General features: G+C 35.4%; 1 protein-coding gene across 6 annotated transcripts in view; it reads left to right on the top strand.

Moving 5' to 3' along the window:
• LOC123696496 (polyhomeotic-like protein 3) overlaps nt 1-23,633 on the top strand; it is a 185,003-nt gene that overhangs the window by 157,958 nt on the left and 3,412 nt on the right. The gene's annotated exons all lie outside the window — the stretch shown is intronic.

Here is a 23,633-nt window from a genome sequence, read left to right as displayed (position 1 = left end):
TTTCGACTTTAACGTCGCGTTAAACTTAATAGGTATGATTTCGGCAATTTCATTCGGTTTCATTTTACGAAAATGAACATAATGTTATCATAAATGTCACTGGGGTAATGCAAAAATCAAGACTCTAATAATTTCTCGCGAAATCAGCGAAAACACTTTATTATAATATTATGCAATTAAATTAGTCAGTCAATGGCTTTTTTATCTTTAGAACTAACGTTCCAAAGTGACAGATACATAAATTTAAAAATGTAATATATGTGTTTATACGTAAAAATTCAACGGAATCCAGAAGTAAAATAATTTAGTTATCTAAAGCGTGAATCGCTTTACGTCATCGCAATTTCGTAGCATGAGCATTATATCTTTACAACTAAGACAAGATGGACAGTTGTGACAAACAACTGTGGTCTTTATAAACATTCACGGACCGAAATTGATATCTCTCAGCTACTACAACCCATATTTAATGGTCGTAAATACTAAAATGCCTTGCATAAATATCTGATACACGTCCCAGATTCACGTAATCCTAATTGCGTACCCATTGTCGCTATACTTATAGCTTTGACAGAGTCGTATCATAGAACTGTTCCATAAAGTACGAGAACTGTATGGTCTACATGTTGTAAATATCAATTAAAAGTGTATGCGATCTGAATAGTTTATTAGCATTAATAGTTACTAAAACAGACCAATTCCTATTAGCCACCATCGGTAATCAGACGATTTGATTGTACCGGAGGTGAAAATTAAAAAAACAGACTGACAGTATTCTCCTACGTAGAAACATCTCATCTAGACAGTCTAACTCTTGCGTTTTATATATTCTTAAAGGATAAGCGTAAAAAGCATTTATCGTGCCTCCAATCCGTCACTGCATACAAATGCTCGTGCACTCGTGATCTCGCCTGTCGCAACGTGCGATTTATATAAATTATCCCAATATGTGCTCAATATGAAGCGTATAAATTAAATTGCTGAGATCGACCGCGACACATTCGGGATAATTTGTTGGTAACCGCGTGAAAGGTCTATAGCGACGTGTTATTGAAGTAGCGCTAATTGCTCGCAATATAGTGGAGATGAGGTAAAGGTAATTGTTTTGTTTTGAAGTGCTTTGCTGAATTAGTATATGTATATGGCTGTATATTGGTTACATTTTGACATGTAGAACGTATGCTGTATGGGGATTTAATGACAAAAATCGTGATACTTGTGTATCTGTGATCAGAAGGGCAGAGCTTGCTTGCTAAGAATGCTTAGTTTATTATAGTTTTTTTTTAGAAAGTCCTGTTTAATGTGTATACCAACCTACATTCAGCTTATAACAAAAGTATGTTAAATACAAAGAAGTTTGAGCAAAAGATTCGGTTCCTTTTTAAAATCTTGTTCAATGAATTGCTCAAATTACTATCGCCAATCGCCATGCTTTATAAAATAGGTATGTAAGTGTCGTCAATCACCCGTCAATACATTTTCTAAATTGCACACAGCCTTGCAGGTGTGAAGATAAATGGGAGCTATCGTAATTGCGTCGCAATTAACTGAATTAATGTAAAACTATTTGATGGAGATCACGAGAACGACCGACGATTATCTTACAGTGATTTAACATACGCAATTTTGGTTCTATACTTGTGTTCATGTGATTAATGTTTAGTGGTTTTGGGTCGTGAAACATTATCAATTTTATGGTTCTTAATTTGACAAAAATATGTATTACATTTAGAAGGAAAATCATTAAGGCGCTGCCCTGAGCAAGCATTTCATTCCACTCACACACACACGCCGCGCCACAGCTGCAGCCCGACGCCATACGCGAATCATTACGAACGGGCCTCGGCCGGTAGTGTCGGTACACAGGCGTTCACGCACACATGCGTACATTTTTGGTTTGGGAATAAGAATTTGCGATTTACACGAAATCTATTGATTGGACTAAAAAAATAACACAGCATTATATTAGTATGTTGCTTGTAGAATTATTTGCCGAAAAAACAGAATGATTGCATGTAGTTTAGTATGGTTTTAAAGCATCAAATGATTTTTTTAGAGGTACCTTTGAGATTTTTTTCTATCGAGTAAAATAAGTTGTATTGTGTTTTCAACACACTATCGAACTAGTTTATCTCCTGAAGAATATCATATATTTATCTGAGATTTTTTACTGCAGTTAATCATATACTTTAAAGCATTATAATTTAGCAGCAAACTCGCGTTTTGCTCTACTAGTCACCTTAACAAGAAGATGTAATAATAAAGATGCGCTCATCTCTATATAAATAAACAATAATTACTTACTTATATTAACTACTATAGGAAATACCACTTTCATTTTCATAATTTAATAGGAGCGTCATAAAATTACGATTATTAACTTCTTCAATTGCCTAGTTATGATAGTGAAATTAATTCAAATAAACTCTAGCTTAAGGCTAAACTTTTATTCATAATCGTGCATTATAATAAATAGGTTGAAACAGTCAATCTATTAATTCATGACTGCAGTCACGTTTGAGTCCAATTTAAATGCCACACACGGCAACAATCCCTATAATTTGCGATCAGTCAAATCTCTGCCCAATATTAAAAACAAACAGCATACAAACACGTCATTACCTCAAGCTATACACGACTGGCAAAAGCTCAACTATTGTTAAACGATTAACAAACTTTTGAGTGTAGGAGCAAATGTCTAGCATCACCAAATCCTACCTTATTACTTTATGTATAGGATCAAAGGTTGGGCTACGTTGGGTTTATAGTTGGTCGGTTTGTGTTGATATGTAATTACTATAATGACCAGTCTATCGTGACCACTAAACGGACACATTGTTATGATTTGAAGTCATGAAATGAGAATGGTCACGGGTCATCTCGAGCATGTGTTTCGCGGAGATAAATCTGGTTTCACTTTTGTATGTTAGTTGCGGTCGTTTTCATTAAGTTTCATCACGCTACGCTATAAATTTATTATATAAGTACGCCTCGTTTTGTCGCGTATTCTACAATTTTAATGTATGTCCGTCTCGACATTTATTATATAAATTTGTGTGTAATACTAAAAATGCCGCATAAAAATCTTCTTAGCGTCCTTATCAATACAGTTAGTTACCTACCATTAATCTCTTCACCTCTTATAATACGGAATATGATTCCAAACGTTCAGTTTAACCATCTCGTAGGTACATTAACTTATAAGGTAAACTACTTAATCTTCTCACTTTTATAAAGAAACATTTGCCTTTGAATGACATCAAATGTATAGGTACTTTAATTTCCCCACAAACAAATGCGGTCATAATGTCGATTACTTTGTAAAGTTTATGTTTGTATCACGCGTTGTTTATCACTGGCTACTTACAGCTGCTTTCGTCCTAACGCTCGAATCGTGAGATGCAAATTGTATGTATTTATAACTATCTTTATGTAATGAGCCGACAATAATTCGGCACCATAATTATGTTACCCTTAAATATTTTTATTTAGCGGAATGATAGATATTTATAAAAATCAATATCCAAATTGTAAGTCAAAGTCTTTTGCTACTACCATTTTCTTTTTTATTACCAACAATGTTGTGACGTTGCATCTTTAATTAATTTTCCAAGCTCTACGTAATATAATTCCTCAATATAAGTAATGTATTATTTTCAATGGACCACTTTTTATGATGGGTATCATTGATACAGGGCTATAGAAACTACATAATATATTATCATGGTATTTCGCAAAGCAAATGGTATCGACTTTCTCAATTAACCGGTCCGCACTTGTAAGATGACATTAGCAGGCCATCGTTTTGAAACTAGATCCTATTATCCGGACTCACTCGCATTAGGAAATAACTACTATGCTAATAAAAATTGATAGGACTGGTCGTTAATTGATTAGCGTTGAATTTATGTTGTTTTCTCGTAGATAAAGGTTCAAACGTAATGCCTATGTTTCTGTATTTGTTTTTCCATTACCAATAATATCAAAATTAGTACAATTTACTCTTCTAAATTCTGTTTTATTCTAAATTTTATTTAATTTCATCTCTTTTCTTAACATTACAAATTACAATAATATTCTAAGTTAATTAAATAAAGAAGGAGGAAAGAAAATAAATTATTTTACAATAATTATGTATGTCTATTGATGTAATTTCGCTGCATTACTATCTGATCACAAGATGAATTCAAATAAAATCAACCAACGATATGTGCATGGTGTATGGGTACCTAAATAACTTAGACCATAGATAGATCAGAGAACCGCACACGAATTTATATCCTTAAGAGGCGAGCTTTAATTTAGCATGGAAGCATTTAATTTCGATCGGCAATTTAAATAGAGATGTCTAGATGCACCGATAGCAGCCGGGAGCAGGCCTTACGATTTTATCTATGACTCTCATTTATACTCTACGGTCAATGTGCACCGTGTGCACCCGACCTGTCTGTTTATATAGTCTGTGCTAGACGCCATGTTGTTTATAATGACAGTACACACATACGTTTATGAATTTGATTCATTAAATTCTAGTGATAAAGTTATTTGCAAAGTACACAATTTGCTAAATTTTAGTTTATATCATTGTAATTTGAATTTAAAATGCCTCGTACTTTAAAATTGCATCTCCAGATGTCAATAAAGACACGTAGGAGCGTAAAGTATTGGCTTCAGTGGTAATCCAAGAAAATTGCCAATATCACTACTACTTACTGAATCGTTATGGTCGCCTGGTACCTGACTACGGTTTTGCATTGTGGAAAAGGAATTGACTGAAATTGAATTAGTAGTATTATTTGTAAAACCAAAAAGTATTAAATAATAAAACCGTCATAGAACTGAATAGAGTTCATAAAATTAATTAAAATTAATTAAAATCAAAGACAGTAATTGTAACTCTATAGGTGCATGTTCAATGTTACATGGCATCATACATAACATCCTCGAGCGAAAACTGAAAAGCATATCGCAACAGATCGAAAATCGCGTCCCGATGCGAAATCAATCAGAGCCGACAAAACGTACCGACGCATTACACCATTTCACGCCACTCTTCAATCGACGCCAGAAATTACCGGGGCCGCTTTCAACGGAAACCGTACGCGTGCTGCCCGTAATGGAGTGTAATCTGCAGATGGTAATGTTGGTTGCAGCGCCATCTAGTTTAATGACGGCGCGTGAACCAGTTTGCGACCTTTCAATGTTGGAATGTCAACCGCTAGAGAACAGCTAGTTGCGTGCCAAAGTACATTAGCTAGTGTATAAATTTATTGTAGGTAGGTACGTAGGTTGATGTGGTTTGATTGTGGCTCGCTTAGATTGGTCGATTAATATGATCGTTAGGAATAGGAATACTACTGCACGTGCCGTAATTTTTATTAATTACCGAGTGAGGACATAATAAATCACTGAGAGAGACTCTGGCGGCATGGCTGATTAACGATACAAATCCGATGCCTATATGGCCAATGGCCATCCGTATCCATGAAAGCCCCTTGAACCACGATAAAAGAGATGACCGAAGTTTGAAACACATTTGTTACGGATGAGCTCAAAAAAACTTGAAAATTATTTTTCAAATAGAAAGCTATTGTATTATTAGGTTACACAGGCTAGGTATTTGCCTTCAAAAACGTAGGCACACAATACAACTCCGCCTGAATAATAGCGTCACAAGTTACTACTTGTTCTTAGCTTTCCACGAACTTGGCGACGTTAACGGCTTCGCAGTAGCACACATCCTGAAACTGCGACCTTGGCTTCTCTGAAGACATTCCGAGTTTACGAGCACCGATTATAAAATACGAACGTCGAATGTAGTGAGTCGAGTCCCGTTAGTTGGGGAATTTGACATGTGACATAGCAATATGCATAGAGGTGTCAACTTTATGGGATTATATAAATGATATACCAGTGACGTCTTATCTCTGTGAGTTTGGATTTTGATGGCTTACTTATTTAAAATGGTGTACTGGTTTTGTTGTCTAAATAATTGTATTATTTAAAGCTGCAAAGATTTTATTGATTAAAAAAATCTGGAATAACATTTTCACATTATTAATTAATATACCTTCAAAGTAATAAATTAAATACGCTCTGAAGTAATATTGTGGATAAATTTTATAAACTTTCTTATTAAGGACATTTGTGACATCTTATTTCCTCGTCGCTTTACCTTTACATATCTTCCCTCGCATATTATTTTTAAATTCAAAGTTTGCAGGATACAAAGTCTTATACGCTCTCCCATACATCTCAATTTAATTCAACTCCGCAGCATCTTAATTGAAGATTGCCGATGTATATATTCCGTACGGTCAGTTACTAAAACAACAAACTAGTTTAACCGACAGATAATGCCGGTCCAAGAATCTTTACCACTACCATTTGTCTGAGTCCCGCAGTGACATCTGTCGACAGCGTAACGAGTTTATCTAGTCTACACTCATTATTCAAAGCCTTACCACGCTAACTCGAACTTATATCACGACTCGTCAATGTCCCGTCGCAACGATAGACCATTTAAATGATTACGTAATTAAAGCGTACAGATATTTAATTAATTTGGCCCGATAAGGCGAGATCAGAAGCGCCGTATGTAAATTGAAGGCGTAAAAACATTTAACTTACGATCGGTAAATGAAAGGAGATTGCATGATTCTATTACAGGACATATTGTAAAAGCCAATTAGATTGGTATTTAATTAATGTACTACGATACATTTAAATAGCACTTTTACTATTACTATTAGATATATATCGATACTCATACATTACATAAACGTGCGGATAAAAAATTGCCTATCATCATGTCACAACGCATAATACAAACATAATATCATTATTATGACACGATTTCATCTCAATCGAACAATAGCCGCAAGTAATGCATATGTAACACCGGTTTTATAAATGCACGTGTATAATAGAGCTTTCATAAGTCGCTTGCGAAATATCGGCGACAATATATCGAGTGCGATAAATTATGGTAGCGGTAGAATTTGCATCTACAGTTACACAAGCAGTTATTTCGATGTTTCATTCGGATTCTGTTCTCGTTACGTAGCGTACATCTCGAAGCTTAATTATTATTAACCCGCTGTCTCCGTTCTATCGTTGGAAACAAATTGTTAAAATAATCTTAGGCTATTTATACACCCACGCCTGCTCACGATTATTATAGTCTACGATGATCATGTCCGATAACGTTAATGAGATTTAATCAATTTGCATCTAAAGTTTATACTTTTAGAGATTTATGATACGCAGGTAATAATATATAATCGTAAAATGGAATTTATTAAGAAGCTGTTTGGAGACATTGTAAAATACTTTGAGTTAAATCCATGGGTGCAAATTAGTTCTGCTTCAAGAAACCTTCAATATATGGCTCATTATAATTTTATAATAATAACTATTATACGTTCTCTTGGATATCCAATGTAATATATTATTTTCTAATCCCTAATCCTGAGTGATTTTAAATCACTGTGGGCGGCAATAACATTGTAAAACATGATTTTGTTTTTCTTTTAAAAAGCATCAAATTATTACACTTAAACAATAATTAAAGTCAGATAAAAATAAAAGCTTATACAAAATAGGTAGTAAACATAACTGTTTATTAAGCCTACCTATATAAATTAAAAATCGTACAAGTTTATTTTTATTCCCGCACATTTAGACGAGGAAATGAAACTCATTGTACAAAGGAAAGTCATTTTACAACAATCAAAAGCAATGCCCACCGATACCACCCACCAAGCTTATCGCTACAATTCAATTTATTTATAAAATATATTTCTGGTTCGCTTCTCAGATTACCGAGCGCGGGCCCAATGACAGTCATTTAGAACGTTTCCATGGTTGTGATGTTTATTGAGTTATGGCCCTTTATTGCTATGGTCCACGGTGAAAGGCCAGATTTGCCTTTAGTCTATTGTGCTATTTGCAATCTGCGATAACTTGTTCGGCTATTGATTGAGAATTATCTGCTGTAAATTGAGCCGTTGTTTACTAATTGACAAGCATTGTAGCTTTGACCACGAGTATGCGGAAAGTAGGGTTATGATTTTTACCTGCTATGTAAATTTTTGTGAGCACACATTCGTAAGTTCGTAACGAATTATGATATTTTAACAAATTAGTAGGTACCTACTGTAAAAATCGTATTGATCCTCTGGGGTTAGAACATATTCCATTTAGAATCCTTCGCGTTTTATTTTATTTTTTTCAATTTTTATACTCACAGTATTTTTATAGTGTCTGTCTGGAAACAACATAATATTATGAGATTTAGTCCTCTTTATTGCTTAACTTTTAAACATGTAATATACTACCACGGCAATGAAGAACCTGTAGAAATTGTTCCTGTACCTTTACATAAAAATAATACTGTTGCCAAGTTGAGAATTTTGCTAAAATTATTTAGAAACTTAAAAAATAAATGCGTCTATGTCTTTCGTTTTATGCGCAGTAGCAAAGCGTAATCTTAATGTCATTTACGACTAGGTAGGCTCAAATCAAGATTGTCATTTTTTCGGAACTTGGTAAGTGCAACTAAAACTTGTTATGTAACTTCTGAGTTACCTAGAAAATTGTTTTTTCTCGTCTGAGAAAGAAATAATGTTTCCATCTTCAAAACTGTTAATCATACTTAAAATTTATTACGCATTATAGATACAAATCAACGTTAAATTGTAATTGTTCATTAACGCTGAAAACATTTTGCAAAAATGCATAAATGAGTTTGTCGATTAGCATGTTTGCATTGATGAATATTCTGACTACTTACGAAACACCTGAATGTAATACGCATCTCGACAATTTTTGTATTCCAAGAGCGAATCTTAAGTAGTTTTTAGTATATTTATTTGTATTGTGGCACTGCCGGCGGGCGGGCACGCGCCGATCTCAGATTAGTCCCCAATAAACGTACTCCTCTACAACCTATAACGGCATGTTTTATTGTTCGCTAAGGCTCAGGTCCCACCTACAATTATGCGATTGACAATCGACTATTTGGCACCATAAAAACGAAACACCTGAATGTAATACGCATCTCGACAATTTTTGTATTCCAAGAGCGAATCTTAAGTAGTTTTTAGTATATTTATTTGTATTGTGGCACTGCCGGCGGGCGGGCACGCGCCGATCTCAGATTAGTCCCCAATAAACGTACTCCTCTACAACCTATAACGGCATGTTTTATTGTTCGCTAAGGCTCAGGTCCCACCTACAATTATGCGATTGACAATCGACTATTTGGCACCATAAAAACGAGAGACTGCGATCGCTGAATCGAAGCTAGAGCATAAAACGCGTTTTTTTTAACGCAAGATTTGTTTAATATAGAATTGATATATCTCTTTATTTACATTGAAACAGATCATGCAGAAAAACTGGTGACAATAAACAATACTCCCTACAAATATAGAGGTTATAACTATGGCACCACCAGTGAATATATAAAAAATTTAATATTCTTGAGCGAAACATAGTAATGACCTAAAATTTTTATTTGATTTACGGTCACGTACTTTATAATCATCTGCTAGTACGACAAAGACCTTAGATCGTCCGCGCTGCCGCGGTGTAAATTGTAAAACTGATTTTGCTGTATCTCTGTTAATATCAATGAAATATAGCGGTAGATTTGAGTGCGAAATTGAACGTCGAATGGTCGAAGTAACAAAGTTTAACTTTAATATTGCATCAAAGTATTATTTCTATCATCGAAGAATGGTGATGCCAAATTGATTACATACACAGAAAGTATATGTCATGCATGTGTAGATCAATCTCAAAACAATTAACACCATAATTTAACAATTAATGAGAATTGAGAAGCATTTGATACTCCACTAATTAGAAATTTTAAATTATTATCGTTTTATATGAATCTCGCTCATCATGATTTTCTACTTCCCTGAGCGAAAACATTTTAGTTATACATATATCCGTTGATCTTGTTTTTGTTTCTCAAAGGACACTTAAACTTTTCACTTTCATTTGTGCGTATTTTACGATGATAATTTTATTGTTAAGTTTTTAAACACAGATGTAATCGCAAATAACGCCAGCCATTATTTAAGATCGAGATTATCAACTACCCGAACTTTTAACACTATAAACATTAAGGACATTCTGACTTTTTTCACAGATTTTCGATAATTATCAAGCAATAAAATATTTAATGTTCTTCGTTAGCATGCACCCACGGGTAACCTTTAAAAATATATCCGCATATTATCTGATTTTATCGTTGCATCCAAAGTAAATGCTACTAGTAACTAGAGCTATGATTAAGTTTATTGCGTCATTGCATGCATTCGATGTACCTAAATCGATACCACGCGGCACACTTCACGTCGAAACAAGTACCCTGTAATGAAATTAATTTCTTCATCCCGGGTTACAAGTAAGATAGAATGCTCTGCAATAATTTAAATCGGTTTGTATAATTTAATACTGATATTAAATGTATCGCTTCATGCTACGTAGTAGGTACATGTTAATACGATGAGCACACGATCTAACGGCTGACTCTCTCACCCCCCGGCGTATCGTTCTTACTTATTTATTTATTGAAGATGCTAATGTGATCGATAATTCTGTAGCAGGAATATTATAAGAGCTACATCAATATCTCGAACGAAGATAGCACTAAATTATCATAATATATGAAAACATATAAAATTCTTGGTACAGTTTGGTAGTTATCTATCTCACCTTTTAAATGGTCCATTTATATTTTATTGAAGTAGAAAAGTATATTATAAACGTAAATTTAATATTATACCTTATCATAAAATTAGATTTCAATCCAATAATTATTTATTCAATATTAATATTTTTCCGGATATTCATGAAAACAACAAGGAGGATTTATCCTTGAAAACAAGAAAAATATCAATCTCCGGAAATATGACTTTTCTAAGAACAATAAAATCTTATTATGTAAAAGGCGGGCAACGATCATATGACTGCTTCCATTTTTGGTTATAGAATTTGTTCCCAGTTCTGCAAAGGTTAAAATACCAAAATAAATTATTAAAATAAAGGTCAGATGTTCGATGGATGAGTGAGTCATTTAGCCACAAACTCATTCACGGAAAAAAAAATAGCGGTATTTTTCGCATAACTGTAACCCATATTTACACTAATGTTTATGTAGAGACACTAAAAAAATAAAATCAGAAATTTAATACATTCACCGATCAGTTTAATACATTTACAGACTAGAGGGAAACATTTGGAATGTTCTAAACAATTTATTCTGAAGGTGTAAATAATTCCTCTCTTAGCCATATTTGCTTACTCATATCAAGTCTGGATTCCATTGACACTTAGCTCCTACAATCTACATAATAACGTTGAGAAATAAATGTTACGTAGTGGACGCATTGCCTTATTGTCGCTCATTACAAGACGACAATTCCAAAGGTAATTTACGCCTTGTGATACAAATAAAGCCATTATATTATCAAACATTGCCGCGTGCCGTCATTAAATAATAATAATAATTTCCGACGCGAGAGTGGATTGTTTTATGTTATCTATGTCACTCTTTCTTTGCTTTCGTTTTGACGGATGGCAACGGCGCATTTGCTTTTTTGCTGTAATGGTTTCTAACAAAAAAGATGGCTAAGGCATTTTTGGTCTGCGAATCTAGGCTGCCGAATTGAGAAGATTTAGAGTTTAGTTTCAAATTTGTTCCTTTAATCAAGCGATTAACCTCCTAAACGAAAGTCAAAAACTATTGAATACTAGAAAAGTTGTAAATTATGTTGCTAGTCTGATCTATATTTTCGGAGACAGATACGTTCCGCAGTCGTCAATATTGGCGATAACGTTAATGTACTTGAAACCCGATCAATGACAAAAAAGCATGCAACATTATTACACCGAAGGTATTATAAATAAATATGCCAAGATCTAGTTTGTCTGGTAGGTGCGCGTGGGCGAGCGTAGGCCGAACCACTGATATGTTGAATAATAAACCATTGTAGGAGGCGAACTCACTAAATGGATGAAAGATCATTTTAGCTAAATGTCAATCTGGAGCATTTGTTCTTGACGGCACGTAATTTGGACGGAAGTAAAGCTGTCAATGGGCAATTTAGAATCTCGTTTTGTTGTTTGTACAAATTAGCAGTAATAAATAATGCGGTTACTAATCAAAGGTATGTAGTAATATATCTTTATGAACTCATTAGTTATTACATAACGTTTTTTTATGTAATCGTTTGGCAGCTAAATTGCCGGGAAGAATTATTGTATAAAATGTCAAATGTCTTTTTACTTTAAACTGGCTTTCTGTAACTGGATTTTTGGTAACTTTCTGATTTCATTATTTAAATCATTAGAGACATGTTGCTTGCATTGCTGAGTTGTGAATAATATTGTATGTAAATAACACCATCATTAGTAATTATCGTATCAATCAATTGCACTAGGTACTATAGAATCGGACAGTAATTGTTCATTACATAAGTGAACCGGAACATTCTAATAAAACGAACAATAGATACTATTATGTCGACTACACAATATTCTCCTTTTTGGGCCAGCATCTTGTTTACATTTACGTGTGTGGCAACACAATGATTAGCCGTGATACAATTATGTCGTCACAAGTGGAAAGCGCTGGCAGCATCATGTCTGCAGCGTACACATGGCGACACCGCACCCACATACATGAAATAACACTATTTAACCTGTAATGATACACATTACAATCAAAGGTGGAGCACGATTTTTTTTAACGAGCGACCAACGAGGGCCTGTACCGATTTGGCGTTTGAAATGTCAGTGCCAAATACCAATTTTACTCCTACGCTATTGAAAGTTTGTTTTAATGAGACATTTTTAAGGGCTATACGTTATCTAATAATAGATTTAGGAATCATAGTTTCTATTATAAGTATCACGGATCACATTTCACATTTTTACTCAGAAGGAACTTCTCATTTTTATTTTCTTACATCCACGTTTACTTCAATGTACGGTGTACCTACAGTGTAGTTTCGCCAGAGAGAGTCAGACAGTTTTCACAATAAAAGGAAATCATTGCACTGTAATTATCCGTTACTGTTAATAATTTAGATGCATGTTATAAAATTTTATTATCTACGGCGCGCATGTTCGTGCGTAAAGCGTGACAGGTGCGCGCGAAACCGCAGTAATTCTTGTGCCTCGGTCGCATTGACCGCAGATTGTCGACTATCGAAAATTACTGTGCATTCCATTGCTTCTTATATAACAACTTTATGAGTTATATCTCCGACGTAAAAAGCAATGTATAGCGTATTGATTCTGACCCCGCTCACGTTACATTCTGTTTGCCGAGGGAATTTTGTGGTTTCGTGTGGGTTAAGGAACCTGTAAGGCAAACATGTCTTCGATCATTGTTTTGACATTACGGCCATGTCATGCGTACGGATAGCCTTCGGAGCGGTTAATGTTTGAAGGCATTTATTTGATACTCTACCTTGAAATTTTATACGTAAGATTTCATAACAATTATTAGTCACTTTTCAGAATACAAACATGAAACATAATTATTTTTTATAAAATTATTTTTAATTCGTTTTAGATTTCCTAGTATAGTAGCGCTCATGTATTTTTGCAAGTCTGAAACTTAGGATAGTAATTTAAATTAAAATTCATTGTTTTAATTTCGAAACAATTCCATTACCTCACCAGAATAATATTAGACCATAACCAACAAATCATCGCGAACGTATCAACCCACTTCCCGCGGCGGCACAGAAAAAGAATTCTATTCGTAAGACGCCATTCATGAAGCGGCAGCCGATAGCGTATAGAGATGGAGATAAGATACGTTTGCTCTAACCTCACGACCTCGTATCGATGTTACAATATAATTAAAGTGAGATCGGCCCGGTGTTTACCGGCCGGATGCTGGACATGGAACCCTAATTCGGTGTTTTGTGCCTAATGACTATCTTTTTTTTGGTTGATGTTTCATTGAACGAAGATATACCTAGTCTTCGTTGTTGTGATGTGCTGTGATTCGAACTCGATTGTTGATTGAACGCTGTTTATATTGAATACAGCCTCTGTATTCGTGTTTCCTACATAAACACGTATATGCAGTTTTGTTGCTACAAAGAACACTGCTGCAAAGAAGTCATCTCATACATTGTCCATACTAAATAAATACTCGAGCATTGATACAGTATCGCAGTAAGTAGCCCGCGTAGGTACATGTACCCGAAAATAAATAAATCCCATTGTTGTACCAACCTTTCACGTTGGCCTATCGACACGGACAATCGGACCGTTTTGAAATTGTGAGACGATACAATTATCGATGTCCTAGAATCGATATTGACCGAATGCACCTCATTTACCGTCCGGGTTACCGGCGGCTGATAGTATCGGTTCGAGTCGACTCGGTGGGTGGACCGACTCGATTTGAGCCGTCCTTACAAGGGCATTTGTAATAAGTCGAAACAATCGGAGCGACTTGATGATTGAGTTCAAGGCGTAATCGGGAAAGCTGTGTTGTTTATCGGCATTGTATTGATTGTTAAATTAGGTTGTATCTAATAAAGGCGTGAACGAAAAATTATTGAATTTATAATGTTTTTTAGTGTGACATATTATATAGAATATAGATATTTAAATACGATACGGTATTTGTGATGGATGTTTCGCATGAACTGTGATAAGAAATAATATTTAAATTTTCTTTGAAACATGGCAAAACTCGTAAATGTCACACTAAAGTAGATAAAGTTGACATGGCTCTAAATTAAATCTGTAGTAAAACGCAGAGTCAAAATTTAAACAGACTTTATCACTCTTGAAACACCAAATATACATAAATTCTAAATGCATACTAATGAATAATCCATAAATATCAATAAGAAATGTGTATCGCGGTGCAACAATTATATCATTGCTATCAAAGCGCTGTATTGCGAAGAGGCGATCGTAAATATAATGGACTGCTTGTACTTACATGGTAGTTAAAACAATGAGTGCGATGTCATAATATAATGTAACATACATTACCGACAGCAATACCGCGTGAGACAAGGGTTTAGATAATTCAGCCTCATGCATATTCAGTGTATGTTAAACAAACAAACGAACACACATTCGAGATATCTTGTCGTAGTCGCGATGCGATGTGATACGCGGAGGTTGTAGGGTGAATATCGCTCGAGTTATTCGAACGTTGGCGTAGGAATATGTTTAGATGTTCGAGATATTTTAATAAAATTTGGTATCATTCTGATTCATTATAATATCATTGTTGACATTCTTTCAATACATATCTTCCTACATACTGCCTTAAAATATATTTTATTTGTTATTGTTTGAATTAAAATGACCTTTATTTAGGTTGGTCATAATACCTTCATATAGGTATTTACCTCAATTTTTATTGAAATATTTTTTGTTTTCATCTGAAAAGTGAACGCCACATGACCCAAGCGTATGAACACATGGACAGTTATATTTCTATACTTCGACATGGATGGTCACAGTAGGTAACCTTGTATCCGCGTAGCCCGCCTTATAAGGGCCAGGAACACAAGCACACCGGTTATCGGCTGAAAGCGGCCCGGTTCGCTAATAACAATCCAGCTTTTAGCTATCTAAAGCTTGGGGTATCGAAAACGTATTGCGTAATATTGTGGGGATTGTTTTTGGCGTTATCAATTCGAAGATTGCTCTTGAAAGTTTTTGGGATCTCATTTTTAAAGAAAAATTAGGATATGTTGCTATTTTAAAAGATTTTAATGAGTTTTCTTATGTTATAAAACATACGATTAGATATCTACTTTATGATTTATTGATAACTAAAATCTTTACAAAATCAGCAGGGTTAAGCCAATAAATTAAATTCTCCTTATTTATCATTTTTCTTGCATTCCTTCATTGTACTGTTCATAATTCATGTCACAGTACTAATCTGACAAAATCTCGCACGTGAAAAAGTATGCGTATTACCTGAAGATCTAACTAGGAAAACAGATATCATCCCGTATCACTCCCAGTTCCCGATATTTCGGTTCTATTTAACAATCTCGTAAAGAACGAACGCACAATCTACATTGTGTCCATTAGCGACGCAGTATAAGCGAAACAGAGCGGCGGCAATCTCTGCTGGTAGCTAATTTATTGTTGAACTTAGTCGAGTATAGTCTTAATAAAGATAAACAGCATATCAACGTCTACAAATAAGTTTTACGTCGATGGCTGGGCGATGCGCGCCGTTTATAGAAATGCTTTGAGCCTTTGAGCTGGTTTACAAACTATTGTATTCATGAACTGTGTGCGTTTAATGGTCGTGTGGTGATTTACGACTCACTTTTGCTATATTGATATCACAATCGTCTATTTTAATAGTTATTTGTTACTATTTAGTCATATAAAGGAAGTTTTCAGTAGTCGAATGATGCGAATAATGTGCTCTATATAGATTGGTTCGGTGTTGATTGTATCTTCAAAATATTAAACGTTTACTTTAACGAATATGAACACATACTAAAGTCTGTGAGTTAGCTCTATATTTTCGGACTGAAACAAATACTCCATTTGCAACACAATACGTAATCATATTCTTTATGCAGTAGAAAATTAACCAGCTATAAGTCGAATATATTTTTCCACGCATTTCAGCCGCACGGCGCAGACGCGTACATGGACGCAATCCCATTTCCTAGCAAGGATACTTACACAACCGGTTATATAATTGGTAAACTCTGTTACATAATGCAACACCACCGTGTTCTACCCCTGTTACAATCTGCCGCTAATGGCAATATCGGATCCTTCGACTTGCAACACCGGCTACACTGAAAGCCCTTGTAAATAAGCCTTGCGTACAACGTATATGCGTTTAGCTAAATTACTGGATCCTTGCTTCATTTAGTTGAGATTATTCCGCGGCGATAATTAAATCTGCGGCGGTTTGTAGGCGGGCTTTCTCTGCCGGTTTGCGTTTTAACGTTTATATTGTGGATTCTTTATTATTGAAGGGAAATATCAGAGAGAGATATGTGGATATAAAATTTCTAAATTGTTAAAGAGGCAGAGTGATAAAAGTTGACAGGGTTGTGTACATAAATTTGGAATGGATTTGGGAATTTCGGCGTTAGAATCAAAATTTAATTTTTTTATTTAAAGAAAGATTTAATTTTCAATGTTAACTTTCAAGCGACCATACAAATGAAACTAGAAATATGTATACTGCAAGCAACCGTAACAATCACTTTACGTGACTTTGCCTGAAGTCCGAACAGTAATTGTTATAATTATTTGCGATCGTACCGCCAGCGAGTGCCGTTCTCCTATCAAAACTGACTGGTAATTTTATCACAATAGACAACATGAAAGCTAACAATTCGCCTTAACTGCACCAACTCAAATGCTAAAAGTGACAAAGTGTGATTGGAGTGTAGCAACTAGAGAAATGTTTAAATCATGATACCAATCGTTCGTGAGTATCAAGTGTTGCACTTTCCTCCGCGAGAGGGCGAGCGGCACGCGACCACCTCGCGGCCGATAGTGCTGGATGTCGATATCGATAGATTTATTGTTTGACCTCGGCATATACGATGTTATGTGATTTATTATATTGGCTTAGTTGATAATTTTATTGGATAATTTGTCTATGTTTATCTACAATCAAATACATAGATGGACTTTCATATTAATTAATGAAATATAAAAGATGGCTTACTGAAAGTAGAGTTATAATTTAAAACTCTCTTTCGTTATTTAGGTACTTAATGCTTGAGTTGGTGTTTAAGCAACGTTGCTCGTTATACGAACATCGTCTAAATATTCTAAACAACAAACAAAAATAATACTTATCGATAAGAGAACATCACTAAAAGTGAAGTGGCACGAGCCTTGATTGCATCTAGAATCGAGTCGATGATACTAGATTGTTTTGGAGCACGCCGCACCTTATTTAGAAATATCATGACTTTGTTGAACGTAGATATTTTTTAGCTTCTAATCCAACTTCTATTTACAGTAAACCAATTTTATTGTTAGATTATTATCTGACCAAAATATTATGTCAAATATAACATAATTAGAAAAATAATAATTTCTTTGTATATATTCTGAAACTATTTCCTATTTTTACTAACCTAACTTAACCAAACTATTAAGTTTTTACTTTAAATGGAAAATTATCTAAAATTATATTTATTTTTTAAAACATATTTATCACAGCATCACATAAATACATAACATATTACAATTTCAGGTTATCTACAAACAAAAATAATCTATCAACCTAAATGCGTTACATCACGCAAACTGTTGATTAGTTTCTGTGTGCACGCAAATTTAAAGACCTAGCTGACCATGTAAAGCCTAGCCATATAACAAACCCTTCCAATCTTGAACGCTAAAGCAAGAACTGGTTGCCAATAAAATAGTTTTTTCATAAACAAGCCACCGATGTAGGAAGTATGAAATGGGCCCGTCTCTACGCCGCAATTAAACACAGGCAATATATAACCCTCGGTAACCTCGGGTTTAATTTAAACGCAGCGAAATCAATTAATGCGGGACGTTTATAACAAATAAAGGGGGATACGACCAGTTTCTATTGAAACGGTTAAATTATAGGATTGTAAACTTGTGTGATAACGAATGGACTGAAGCGGTTCGCGAATTTTTAATTCGTTTCGTTTATTTGTAGCGTTATCAACTTTTAGATGTATTTACACGTAAACTGTTGTAACAAAAAGTATGTAGGTCATGGCATAATATTAAGTGTGCAGGTTTTTCATTCGATGTTTTTGAGGACAAAAACTATGGATTTATTACTTAAAAAAGTAACGATGACTTGATTATCCTCCATGGTGAAGGCAAGAATACGAAATTTCACGCTTATAATTTCAAGAATATTCGAAAACTAATCTTCAAAAATTTCCATTTTCCTTATAACTTTATAAACTATAGCGAAATGAAAGGAAAGTGCACAGAAGGTAATAATAGAGCATGATAATAATATATCTTACAACGTGTATTTACTAAGAAAGCTAAGAAATCAGTAGCGATTACAAACAATAAGAACTATCTGCGCAGATATCGCAATCCCTACGTTCTCGGAACACCTTCCATTATAAAGCACATGTCTCTCGTATAATAGTTACATTCTATCAGGCATTGTTCTCCGCGGAGGCCAGCATAACTTGACCTATCGATGAGCAAGAAACGAGAGCACAGCGATGAAAAGTTGGAGGTCAACTCGGTTTATGCGCGCAACCTTAGACTGGGCGTTTTCGTGTCGCCGGAGATCGTACACATTCGTTATCGTTCGGCGCATTAAGCCCCGCCCACCTGCGCGTGCGCTTTTGCCATCTTTATCGCTCACCTGCACTTTCAGCAGTCTGTCGCAGGCACTCGCTGCGTGCACACGCCACACCCACCAACTATGATCAGGTCATTTTCCAATTATGTTAGAGCTTTTTGCGGCCTCTCGTTGCCCGCGTTGATAAGCTTTCTATTTTAATAGCAAAATGAATGAGATAATATATCGTTCGCGCCCAAACAGATGTGCGACGCTTATATATGACCTCATGGCTAGTTTGGATGCCGTTAATTTCATAACAACAATATATGTGGCTTTGTTATAACCGAGAACCAATTGATACTTAATAAATATACTGCCATAACCATATATCTTGTCGATTTGCGAGTAATTTTAAAGTAGTGGTATTATATTAATGCAGATGCTATCTACCCGTAATTATAGTATGTATTCCATATTCGTACTTTTAATATATCAATATCGCAATATCAATAGAAACTTTCTTCATTCACCATGATTCAGCGGATTCTTTCACACTAATCGTTGCAATGGGCAATTTTCCTCGGGCGTATAAACTTAAATCATTGAAGAATATAATTAAGGCACAAGAAACTTAATGGGAGTCAGTAAATGTTAGAAAGCGTAAGTAAAACAAAACGACAATTGATAAAAAACCAACGCCGTCCCATGACCCGTGGGTTATAAACGTGGAGATTATAATTACGGAAAGAGAACAGCCGCTAACCGTCAGCTCGGCCGCATCGTGTAGGGCGAGCCAGAGATGCTTTGAGCTTAATTGCAATCTTTGTAGGAAAGTGCGTTAGAGTAGTGATGCGATCAGCTATCATTTGTCGATATGCGTGTACAGTATATCTTTATTCTTAAACAGTATAATAGAATATGATATTATGCCTTTAAATTGTAAGTTTAAGCCTTATTAGGACATTGCCCTTCATATCTTAGGCAATTATTTGTCTGAACTTTGTGAACAAAATTGTGCCTTTGTTTTCATTTTTCATGTCAATAAAATATTAGAACTTATCAATTTAAATTAAATAATTGCACATGCAAGAAATTACAGCACGCTCGTTTCTCCAATACAAGTCTGAAATTACCCAAAGCGAAGTTAAAACAACACCAACGCAAGCACAGTAAACATCGAATAACCGGTACACGAGAACGCCTACCGATTGCACCTGCCACGATAAACGAGCGCGGCTAGTCATAATTTATCGACAAGCGCATCACTAGCCGAGAGCAAAGGTTCCACAGAGGGCGCAAGCATCAATTTGCGCGGTAGCTGCCGCGGGCGCCGCCGCCCCTTCATTAGCCCCCCCTAACCCCTCCGACCCCCAAGGAATATACTTTAACCTTTTTTGCACCACAACCTGTTCGCTGCCGTGGCTTCACGGACGCAATTTAAACGATCCACAGCCACGGGCGGTGCGCGGGACAAATTCATGGCATGATGTATAAATTGCTTACGTAAACGCAGTGTTTAAACATAATTTTTAGTAGCATCCGTTTCTTTATTGGTACGGAGAATGCAGGTTAGAGCTTAGACACGATTTTGATATTATATACTGTATGTTTACCATCGCATGTCAGATTTAACGTCTCAGATATGTTATCTCTTACATATTCGTCCATAGAAATCTAAATAACGTTCATTCATATATAATTTACTTTGGATCAAACGACTAACTTCGACTTCATTGACCAGACTTATGATAATGGTACCATAATCGTAAATGTCTCTTTGTTTAAATACACCCTAGTTGAATTTTTGAATTTGTTATTTATTTAATATTTATCACTTGCACTAAATTAGTGTTAAAAGAAACAATGATAGGTGGCATACGTTCAACGTTAAGTTCGAAAGAACTAGCCTTATAAAACAGGGATGGTAACAGAATATCAGGTACATTAACCTCAATTCATATGTATCAGACTAAGTTAATATTAACCTTGGTTAGGTAATTACTCATTCTCCTAATTACAATTTCACAAATATCTAACGCAGCACATAATTGAACTTGCCCACAAATAATACGGCTCGGACCTCTGAAACTGCCAATTTGTACCCCAATTAAATTATTTTCTCCTGTATCATTCCGTTGCGTCGAGAAACAGCGGGTCACTTTTGACCCCGGGGCACTAACTTTAAAATCCCGAGCCGATTCTCCAGCTAACCCCTATTAAATTAAGTATGCCCCCAAACCACTATGTCCGAAGGATGGTGGGGTCAGTCTGACCCTTGTGTTCCTTTAACGCATGCCCCGTAGGTGTGTTTCGTGTAAAGGTTGCTTGATTCAATCCTTATATTACGGTAATTTCAATAAAGCTCCATCTAATAATAAGCTTAGATTATCCTTTGCTAGTATAAATTTATTTCACATTTTGATCATTTGATATATTACTAGAATCTCAAACAAGTCACAGAGCCGTTAACTGAGATGTAAAATTTTTAAGTTTAGTTTATTAGTAAAAGTTAAAGAAATACTAATTCCTATAACTAGCGCTTTTACGTATAACATTAATTCGCAAATTCTTAGATGAATCTTAAATTTTTAATTAATTAATCCTGAGAAATGTACATGCGATACGAGATGAAGAGGTAACTCGTTAGTAATATTAGTTAGTCCAATTTAAAAGCCTCTTGAACATTCCTCGTGTAACAAGTCTAAGTGGCGGGCATTCGTCAGCCACATATTTCTCAAGGCGATTGCGTACCTTATAAATAAATTCACTAGATTCTCGTGTCTCTATATCAACGTCGATCAAGAAAGGAGCAAAATAAGTGCAGCAAATTGACCTGTCCTTCAGAGCGGGCGGCGGGCGCCGGCGACCTGTCGTGCCGATAAGTAATTCCGTTCCCATGAGCTAGCTACCAGCTATCTCACTTTAATTATTCATAGGCCTTTTTTGTAAGCCTTCGCTTTTTACCGCTCGAAGGCTGGCAGCTATATAAAATTAAAAAATAAAAGTAATCGAACGCCGCGGCAGCGTCCGCGTCGGCGCAATTTGAAAAAAGAAGTATACGTCGGATGACACGGATCGAACTCCGGGCAAATGTCGCGCAATAAAAAGTGGTCAAGCGTGAAGATGAGCCGGCGGGGCGAAGGGGCGAGGGGGGCGCGGAGTGCGGGGTGCAGGACGTCACGTAGGCGGCTCGCTTTTTGTCACCGTTCCCGCCGAGATGACAGGTCGGTGGACGGTGCCGCGACCCGAGAGATCGAGAACGGATCGTCTTGATACTGCCGATTGGACGCGCCCGTTTTGTCACACAAATACCTAATATTGTTTTACCGTGAAAACATTTTTAGTGACGCTTGAAATTTTCCGGCGAACGATGCTTAATTTCACGACTATTAAAAGCGTGCAATATTGGAAACGCGACGGCAAATTTAAACGAGCGCTCGTTGAAGTTATTTGCTGCCTTTATTCATATACCTTAAGCTGGTGCTGGTGACGGAAATAAGACTAGCTGTTCCCTTGAATAACAATCTTAGGCCACCTCATTTACTATAACCCTACGTTGATTTGAAAACACAGAATTCGCTCTTATGTACACATACCTACATTACGTTAAGTTTCAAGTTTACACACACAAATAATTTTCCAATTATCTATGTGTTTAAACCAAAGAAATGAGATTTTCATTGTGCTGTCTGTAACAACAACAGTAACAGTGAACAGAAGCAGTAATTTCGAGAACAACAATTAAATATCAAGATATGTCACCCGCGCTATACAGTGAGACGCACAGGTGCAGCCGAACCGGCCGAACGCTAGCGCGGTCCAGCTTCCCATAACCCGTTGCTCAAATTTTACCATACCGCTTTTTGTTTACATTCTTAATACTTGCAAAAAGTGTACGGCATTTGGTAAATAATTAATGAACTTAACGATGCACTTTCGTCCTAGTAAACAGTATGGAATTTTAATGCTTCTCAACCGTGCGTTATTTGCTTTTTTGCTGCTTAGTGAAGTGGGATTATTCTGACGGTAATTCTGACGGTAATGTTTGCTGTTTTCCGTTCGGTTCGTTTAAGATAATAAAATTTGGTTCATAATTATTTTAAAGTGTAAAAATATTAAACAATCAATAGTTACTTTTTAAAGACAAATTCCTTTTGGAAATATTCATGTTTTGTATGATGGTAAATCAAATCAATTAAAATACTGCAACCAAATACAAATTTCAATAGAAAATATTGAAAATTTTAAATGATAAATCATTTCTATAAAAACCTCCTTAAAGTCTAACAAAAACACTATTTTCTTTGATAGTAATAACCTCAAGTCACCCGTG

Source organism: Colias croceus, chromosome 12 (assembly GCF_905220415.1).
Source record: "Colias croceus chromosome 12, ilColCroc2.1".
NCBI lineage: Eukaryota > Metazoa > Arthropoda > Insecta > Lepidoptera > Pieridae > Colias > Colias croceus.
Note: the sequence above shows the minus strand (reverse complement) of the source record. Positions and strands in the feature narration are given on the sequence as shown.